This window comes from Cyanistes caeruleus, chromosome Z, assembly GCF_971803275.1.
Source record: "Cyanistes caeruleus chromosome Z, bCyaCae1.hap1.1, whole genome shotgun sequence".
Classification (NCBI taxonomy): domain Eukaryota; kingdom Metazoa; phylum Chordata; class Aves; order Passeriformes; family Paridae; genus Cyanistes; species Cyanistes caeruleus.
The window spans coordinates 24,923,586-24,933,640 of NC_141732.1; positions in this window are offsets into that span (position 1 = coordinate 24,923,586).

Below are 10,055 nucleotides of genomic sequence, written 5' to 3' on the forward strand. Positions count from 1 at the left end.
AGATATTGCAAGTTCCCTGCTGACTACAGGTAGGCTTACTTGTATGTTTTCATTTTAACATGTCTAAATATTCTGCTGAGTGGGTGTGAAGGTCAATTGTTTCAAGACTGTACTGGATTTTTTTAAAAAATGCACTAGAGTAGTATGTCTGCAGAAGTCATTTTATTTACTTCCAAATAATTCTCTCTAGTGTAAATCATTATGCTGTTCCATATGCCTAAACACAATTTCAATCATTGTACTATTTTATACATTGCATCTTCACAGCAGATTTGGCAGCATACAAAAGCAATACAGTGAAAACCCATGATTTCATAGTGGTGTTTTCTCAAATACCACATTTGGCATTTTGTTATGGTATGGCAAATGTAAAGCCAACAAGAACAAACTAAAATACATTCTAGGTTTGGACTAAACAGAATTCAGTTCCTGTCTGGACTTCCCAAAGGCTGAGTGAGTTTTAGTTCATGTATCAGCAGAACAACTGTACATTTAGGTCTATTATGCATACAATATGTGTTTGCACACAGTAATCTGAAGCAGTAAGTGTAATACAATTATCTTTAAATGTAGTGATTATGTGCCTGCCATTTCAGAATTTCTGAAGAACTTGGCATCTCTGTTTTGTAGTCTGGTAAAGAATACAACCTTTTGGTTTTGGATTTTCTTTTGTCAAACCCTGAACATGTTGGAAATCATATTTAAAAATTGTGCCTAGTTCTGATTCTTTTTCAGTGTGGAATTAAATTTTATATGTTCATAGAGTTATACCTTTCAGAAAGACTTTAGGTCCTTTATAAACCTACTTATAGCCCCTAAAGATGATAGTTTAAAATACAATTTGATTTTCTTCCCATGAAAGAACCCCAAACTTGGAATAATATAATAATTACAAAACATCACATAATAGAGACTTACAAGGAATTATGTGTATGCCTTTTACTTTTGGTAACATCATCTCTCCTTTAAATTAATATTTATTTTTTGTATGGTGCCAATGTGTTATGTGACGCTGTCTTATAGCTGAAAAAATGGTGTGAATTCAAACAAATAAATAGGTGAATGTCCAGAATTAAATTCTCATTGCTTTTAAGAGTAGTTAAGTTGCTCTGGTTTTTTTAGAAATTACAATTAGAATGCTATTCTGTTCCATGCAAGTCCTTTCTGTGGATAAGATTCCAGAAAACACGATATTCTGGGACTGCATGAAATTTTTTTTTCTTCCTTGATTTTGCAAGTTTTGAAATCATCAATTCAATCTGAAAAAGCCCATAAATCCACCCTATAGATGTAGAGTATGCTGAAGGGGTCCTGTGTTGTAATAAAAATAATAATGACACTGTCATTAGAATGATAAACAGTTTGCTTGCATTTTTTAAACTTCATAAAATTGCCTCTTTTTTACTGTAAAGGACCAATTAAGTCATGCATGTAGCTGTATTCTTGTGATATCAAATGTAAAGATGACATTGTGTTTAAATGAAAATAACAGGCACACATTTAAAAAGAATATGAAGAAATGTAAATATATTTGATTAATAAAACATTTCTATTACTGTACCCTAAGCCTTTGTCTTATGTTAATATTACTTACGGAATTTTGTCTGTGTTCTGTAGAAAAATCAAATATGCTTGAATGATTGTGCATTGAAAGTAGCCTCAAATAATCAGCATGCCCTGCTGTAGTTGTCATTACCAGCTTCCAAAAGGTGTTTGCAGCTTGGAAGCTGCAAATTCTTGCGGTCAGAAGAGAATGAGATCAAGTCTAGGTTTCTTGGTCACTGGGTCTCACAACACCTGTTGATACATTGCAGAGGAAATGCTATAGTCATGTTCAAGCAATTTCTCAAATGTATTTCAAAATACTTTCCAAAATGATGATAATGATGTAAATCATGACATATTATAACTAAGTTTTTCTATTCTCCCCACTCAAGTGCCAGGCTTTTTTGTGATTGATGGCTCCAGTAATTTTTGATTACCTGAATCCTGATTAAAAGGATCACCATCTAGTGGACTAAGACAGAATTTCAAAATTCCAGCTGATAAGGACTCTGAACTCATTCTTCAGAAGTCATTCTAAAACCACAGTTAAAAGCAGTAACCATGCTCCACTGCAAAGGACCTTCAGTGCCTTTTTCAACATTTTATCACTGCCATTGTGTGTGAAAAAGAGCAGCAATCAGTTTACTAAGCTACCCCTTGTTCCACTCAAAAAAATATGACTTGAGCATGCGAAAAATACGTCAGTTTATGTCACTTTCATGTTATATGACCTTTTACATAAGCACAAGAACCACCATGGTAGAATAATTGAGCAAAACTACTATATTTGAGAAAATACTCAGGTAAATCAGCCAGCAGGCTGCCTGCTGATTTGCAAGTAGCAGGGATAGTCAATCATTCAAGGCAAGTTCCTATACATCCGTGGAAAGTTCTTTCCAACAAGAATTGTACTGAGTCTTGCTATATGAGATTATATCACCAGAGCTGCGTAATCTGTCATGAGCTAATGAGACACAAATGTCTGAAGGGGGTGGTGGATGAGGGAGTCCTTTGGCTGATGGCCCAGTCTGTGATATGGAAAAGTCCTGGGGTCCACCACCTTGAAACTCTTTGGGTGCATGATTTAGAAGGGGTGAGACTCAGGTCTGCTAGTATTTTTCTTTTAACTCATTTACTGGACTTTCTTAGCGGCACTGAGGACCAGCAGTGTGCCGCTTACTTAATTTGTCTCTGAATGTGCTCTCTGAGGTCTGGGGAAGAATCAAACTTATATTAAAGTGAAAAAGACCAGGAAAGCTAGATAGGAACAGTTTTAATGTTTGTTTTTTGCTGGTTTTTTTTTTCCAAATAAAGTGGAAACTTGCTCCCAAACAAGTAGACAAGACATCAGCAGCATCCAAGTCACCGTACACACTGCTTGGGTAACCTCCTTGGCATCAAAAAGCATCTGCCAGTTACAACAAGTCCACAAACCCAAACTACTCTTGAACTGATGGCACATGGATGTTGAAGCCGCACTCTGACCTCCACGTACTGAGTGTCAATTTCCCCGTCCTCAGACTTACTTCTTTTCATACTTGCTAAAAGACAGTCAGCAAAACATTTTGAGAGCAAGCTTTGCCAGCCTCGTGTTCCATGGTTGCAGGGGATCTGACAGCCTTCTGGAATAACCAATATAGTGCAGGGTGCGTAACACGCCCACGTGTCTGGTGAAAATAGACAGCAACTATTGTACAATAATTTGGTCCCTTAAAACTGGCATGCTACAAGCCAGTGCATCAGATGGGGGCTTTATTTTTCTTCTCAGTGTTTCCTGATGGCCAGCCTGAGGACAATCCTTGACTAGCTAGTCAAGGGACAACCACAGGTAGCTTCTTTGCTCTAAATCTGAGTCACTTATAGAGGTGTAAAATAAGGACCACAGATATCTGAACATAGCCACGGGTGATTTCTTATTTGTGTTAGTAAGGACATCAGAAAACTAATGGTGTAGAAGACCTAGATAACCAAATATGGTTGGAACTGGTCCGAGGACATAGGAGGGGAAGAGGAAAATACAGTCTTATCACAAAAGGAATCAAAATCTTCATACTCAGTGTGTCTCATCTTGGAAGAAGGCATTAATGAACCTTAATTTTTTTTTTTTAAACAATTTTTATTACAGATAACTTTAGAGACACCCTCTGTCTTGGAAAAGAATATTAGTGAATCCTGGGCCACCCATTATAGCTGTAGTTGTATCACTACCTTTCTCCCCAGTGCTGTCTTCTCCACCAACCGCAGCAGATGAATGTTACCAGTACTTCTCCGTGGATTTAAACTTTTTCCAGTCTTTAGTCTTCTCCCCTTTCCCATCTTGCCCGTTATAATTTTCATCTACTATACTTCTATTTTTCTTTTCCCCTCTGACATTACTGCATTCAATCATTCTTCTCATCTCTAGAGTTTCTCCAAATAAGTTTGCAAATGACCAGGGAAGGAACTTGTATTTGTTTATATTGGCACAACAAGTCACAGAAATACATTTTTTTTTATAATCTTAGCCTCAATAGAATGATTCAAACTATAATAGTCATGCAGAGTTTTCAACCTGGAATTTATTTTTTTTTTTAGGAAGCCAAGAACATTTTAGCCTAAAGCACACTCTACAGAGATCAAATAATTCTTCTGGAAGCTATTTAGCTTTTTTTCTTTTTTATTAGCCTTATAACAGGACAATTGTTTTCTGTATTTCCCATAAAAGTAATTATAAAATAAATGCAATAAAAGTAATAAAAGCATAAAATAATTATATATGCAATAAATGAAAAATTTCATTAGACAAATACTTTCTATCAAGCAAAAGAAGGAGTGCAATAAATGCATACACTGAACCATATTTGTAATATCTGTGTTTGTTTGGCTCTCTCTCAAATTTCTCTCTCTTTTGTTGTTTTTTTTTAAATATATAAAACAAATTTCTTCTACTTATGCATAAAGTCCTCAAGAATGGGGATAAGATATTGCTGTAATAGTAATTGCATCATAGTACTGCAGTAGTGTCTGATTAGTCCATGATAACAACACCATGTTACTCCCATCTCAGTTTTTGGAACCACTTATGTGACAAAGATACGTGTCCATGACCATGGGCAGACACAACTGAACACAGTATCTGACTATCAACATCAGTTTGTTGAGCTTGTTTTTATTTAAAAGCTAATGATAGGAGGGCATCTGTACTCAAATTTTTTGGGAGGTAAGCAGATCTGGGGCATTTAAGTTCTGAAGGAAGTTTAGAACAATCTTGTGTCTCCCCTCCATCTTCCTACTTTTGCTTTGCTCTGTGTTAATAGAAGAGCTCCTAGGGAAAGATCTTCCTTCATGTACACATCATCAATTATCAAGGATTTTTCATTTTTTCCTCTAAGAACTTGCTCTCTAGAGAAGTAAAAGATTTACTTGAAGTGGGGGAAAAAAAGAGAAAAAAAAGAGGAAAAAAGAAGAGAGAAATATATTCTCTAGGTTTTAGGGGGAAATAATTTAAAATATCTCCATAAAATGGGCTGATTTGTGCAAGACTCCTCTCTTCAAGAGCTCATTTTCATCTAAAAGTATTTCAAGGGATGCTTCCTGTCTAGATTTAATTACAAAAGCAGAAAATGATGAACATTTTTATACTGATCATGATTTTATACATTATTTTTATACTGATCGTGATCATGCGGAGCATGATCCTCCACAGACCTTAATGATTGGTTCTTCCGTGCAAGCTTTTGAGCAACACTGTTGATTTTAAAATCATTTTTTTACTTTTTACTGTGGCTACAAAAATACTTTATCAGTCTTGCATGGTCATATGGCCTTAATTCACCCCAAGTCCTAATGGAGTGTATGCATTGTACACATAATAGGTGTTATACTGTAGATTATGGAAGAATTTTAAGTCATGTATGGCTTTTCTCTTCCCTCTCCTTTGTTTGCTGACACCTTTCTAGTTTAGGGCTTTCCTGTGTTAAATAAGGCTGCTGGTTAGCTCCCTTTCTGCCAACAGCCTCAGCACAGAGGCTCTTGGCCCACAGAATCCCATGGCTGTCCCATGGATATTTCAGTAAGCAGCATGCTTCTAGTGTGCTTCTAGATTGTCTTCAGATGTAAAAATTCCCAGATCTGGCTCCACCCCAGCAAAGGTTCCTTTATACTATTGGCTCATTATCTAATACAATCCCATGGTAATGATCCAGATGTTGGTTTTGATTTTACCCTGTTTTCTATTGTGATGTTTGCCATCATGGAAATCACAGGTTTCAGAAACTGTAGAAGAGAAAGAAAATCTGCATCAATCTTAATTTCTTAAGAAAATTAAGAAATTAGTTTGGTTTGTAGCCCTCTCACATTCGAATGTGTCATCACCAGCGTAGGTAAAATCATAGGAAACAATACAAATTACCAGGCTGAATTAGGATATAAGCCTGAATAAAACAGCACAGCAAATACATGTTAATACAGTAAAGACATTCAAAGTTATTTTTAATTTCTACTATAGCAAAGCTGAGGTGCATTTTACTGAATTTTTTTTTTTCTAATCCTTGTAGGTTTTACATGTGCAGTAAATTAATTGTCAAAGTACCTTGAGTGATGGCCTCATGTAAATTTTTTTTGGAGGGAGGGGAGCTGTTTTTCACAAAATGCTCAACCTATTCAACCTACTTAGTGAGGCTGAGATGATGCAATCTATCCTCAAATCTGTCACAACCATAGCTGTAGTCATTTAAAATAACCAATCCAATCATCCAGCTCTTGATTGTTTGATGTTCTTTCTGGCTTTACACTTTTGATTAAGAGGCTCAGCAAAGAGGTGAAGTTGCAGAATAGCAAAGGGTTCCTTGACCTAAAGAACTTGAAGTCAGCAGGTCACTTATAGTGACTGTGATTTATTGAACAATAAACACAGCCTCGCCGAATCTCTTCTCTTTCCTCACTGATCTATTTTTGCAGGCAACATATTCTTGTTCAGAGGACACATGCAGTGAACTTTCAGAAAAAATTATTCAGCTTCAATATAAAATAAAAGGTACCTGTGATTCTGCCTAACCATAATAATGTATTTTAACAGACTGATCATCAGAAATGGAATATACTAATAATAATAGTCTATGCTACTGAAGAATGCAATCATTCTGTACTAAAACAAAGAAAAACACTAGATCTCATTACATTAAAAAATAAAACTTCAACAGCGAATATTTTCTGGAGGGAATCACATGAAATTTTGGTCAGAGAGTAAAGAACATTTTTTCTTGCATAGATTTTTTTTGCTTGGGTTTTGTTACAAAACCAAGGATTTGCAATGAGGAAACATGCCTTTTCAAGATAAAAAATCTTGTGTGTTTTTTGGGGGAAGCATAAAAAAGAAAATAAAGGAAAGGAAGGGGCAGGAGAAAAGCAACAGGAAAACATCCTGGTTGCATGGAAATAAATGTTTTCACATTTGGAAATATAGTATGGTCTGTAACGATTTTAAGAGATGGCTTAAAATAATTGTAGCCAACTGAAGATCTAGGCCAGATTTAAACCATGTTGCTTTTATATTCTTTTTGTCTAATGTGTTTTTCTTAATAAGTGTCTTTAGTAGCATATATAGTCTTACTGATCTGTGTAACTAAAGGGTGGCACACTCTCTTCCTTGTGTGTGTACAGGTACACATGCAGGCATTCACCCTCATTCCCTCTCTCCTTAATCTTCATTAATTCTTTTTTCTTCAAAAGATTCAGATTTTTCAGAAGTGAAAAGAAAATGCAAAGCTAAGGGAATAAAGGATAGAGTTGAGATCTGGTTAAAAACGAGAAAGAAAATGTCTACGAGGCAATCTAATGGTCTAACTTTACTAACTTTACCCAGAACATGTATATGTCACATGTAATTTTTTCATTAAATTTACTTTTGAGATTAGTGTTTAATTTGTCCCTGGGTTCAACAAACTGCATTTTGCCTTGCATTAAGTCTAGGTAATCTTCCACATGATAGATCATCTTACTCTTCTTACATACAGTAGCACTTGGGACTTTTTGACAACCTTTACCCTGCATTAAAAATTAAATGCACCATAAAGGAATGAAAAATACGCTTATTTTAACCAAAACCTTTCCAAAGGAGATGGATGACTGCTATTCTGCTCCAAGAGATTTCATCCAGCGTATCCTGCCTTGGAGAGGGTGGTTGCACTCACTGCTCAGCTGCCCTACTCTGAGGGCTCCGTGAGCACTCGGTAACCTCTGATCTTTAATAGGGTGGAAAGCTGAATAGACTCTTTCCTAAATGTGAAACTTGCAGAGCAATTAAGAACCCAAGAGGAAGGCCACATTCTGTATTCCACCCCAAACCTAACCATGTTCAAAAATGATGTGTATGTATAGATAATCAAAGAATGTCTTTAAATATCAATTGTCTAACAAAGACAATCATATTTTCAAAAAGGAACTTCAGGGTTAGAAGCTCAAGCTTTGTGTTTACTTGTTTGCTTGCAGTGGAGTTTTAAATGAGTACAGCCTGATGTCAAAAGCCAGTAACCCAGGGGCTGGCACCACATTTTTTTCAGGGGCTTTTTTAAAATGTGCCCACACATGTCACAATAGATCTGCAGTGTCTGAGGGGAAAGGTACCCACCGCCAGTTCTGGGACCATTTGTATGATATAATTTATGTTTTTAATGCTCTTCCAGGGTAGCCCTGTGTTTCCAAATGCTTAAAGCTGCTAGAAGTAAATGATTTCTTTCCACTACAGCTCAAAGTGCCAGAAGGCAGGAGAAATTTAAACACAACTAAGATCAACATTGTGAGTTTACTTGGCCTCCACATCTAGCAACACAGTCATAAATTTCTTAGGCCTTTTTTTTTTAGAATTTAAAAGTTCTTTTAGATTTGGCAAGTTTTCTATACCAGTGCTTCTCTCTATGGTTTATAATGCTGGAAATCCCAAGATTTGCACTGGCATTATATTTGATCAGAGGGGTCACTGTGTGACCAAGTACTTTCTCATTCAAGTGTTGTTCCACTGTTAACCACTGCAATGGTGGCAACATCAAAATACCAAAAGCAACAAGAAGTGGTGTCATTTCAGTTCCCAATCTGCTTCTTGCAGGTATTGCTCATGCTTAGTAGAAATAGCTCCTTTAACATCAGATTTTTTTGTCCTTGGAACTACTTTCATATGGTGTTCCTGTTGGGTACAGACGTGTAAGAGCCTTATGACTGATCTTGTAGTGCTTAAAATCCCAGTTCTATCCCCTAGAACAGGGACATTGTCATTGACAGGAGACAACTGAGCATCATTTCTGGCAGGGTCTCTTAATCTGACAAGGATTATGAAAAATTCAAGTCACATTCATGGTGGCAAACGCTGACTGGTATCTGTGTCAGTGAAACACACAGCCATCCAAACACTGATGGTTCCTTTGCAGTCACTGAACTGCAAACAATGCAATCTCTATTGCTGCACATCATATAACCAGAGATGTTGTTCTGTGGTGTCTGTGGTAACAGGCAGCTTTTGGATGGCCACTAACACTGGTTTAATTCTGCCAAAGAGCCCTTTATTATTTTAAGTCCATGCAAGCTCCTTTACCCCCATCTGGACTATATTTTCCTCCTTAAAAAAGATTCTGTTGTTGAAGTCAGTGAAGCATTTTCTCAAATTGTGTATTAAGCAAAATGGAAAATATTTCCCAAAGGGTCCACTATTGTTTGCTGTGAGTGACTTAGCCTCCTAAGGAAAGATAATGCCAGCTTTTGGGCAAAGTGAAGTTTGCCTCAGCAGTACTGTCAATAAGTATGACAGCAATGATTCTTCCCTACTGCCCTGAAAAAGGGGAAAGATATTCCAAATATAGGTCAACCTTATGCTGCTGAAAGTTTATAACTGCCTTAGATAATGTTACCTCAATTTCTGCTGCCCTACTGCTGAAAAGATCATAATCCTGGAACTATTAGATCAGATCAGACCGCTACCTAAGAAATAGAGATGTTCTAAAAAATTACTGAAATCCTTCATGCACTCTGTTTCCTCAGCCCCCTGCTCATTTACTGAGGTACAAGGAAACTCTGATCCATGGAGCTATTTTTTGTGATCACATCCCCAGGCTTCCTAAGGCCCATGTGCAATGAAAAGGTTCAAACAACAGATACAGGGAAGCACAAAGATCATCCACCAGCATCCATTAATTTTGTTCACCCCAATGGCATTGACTTCACTCTCAGCTTCATGAGTCATCATTTATGATCTCAGTAATTTACTGCGGTGGGCATGAGATATACCACAAAATCAATGAAAACGAAGGCAAATTCAGAACTAAGATCAGGACCTGTAAGTCACTAATGTTAGAAAATGATGGAGTGAGAATTATTACATGGATTCCTATTGGCCTCAACTGTCCATGGTATAACTTGCCTGAGTGCAGCATGCACAGATTCTTTATTGTACAGGAATCAAGCTGCAGTCACTGCTGAACCACCTGGCCTCCTTAGCACTTAAAGATGTACTGCAAATCAATTATGAAAATAGAGTTTAGTCC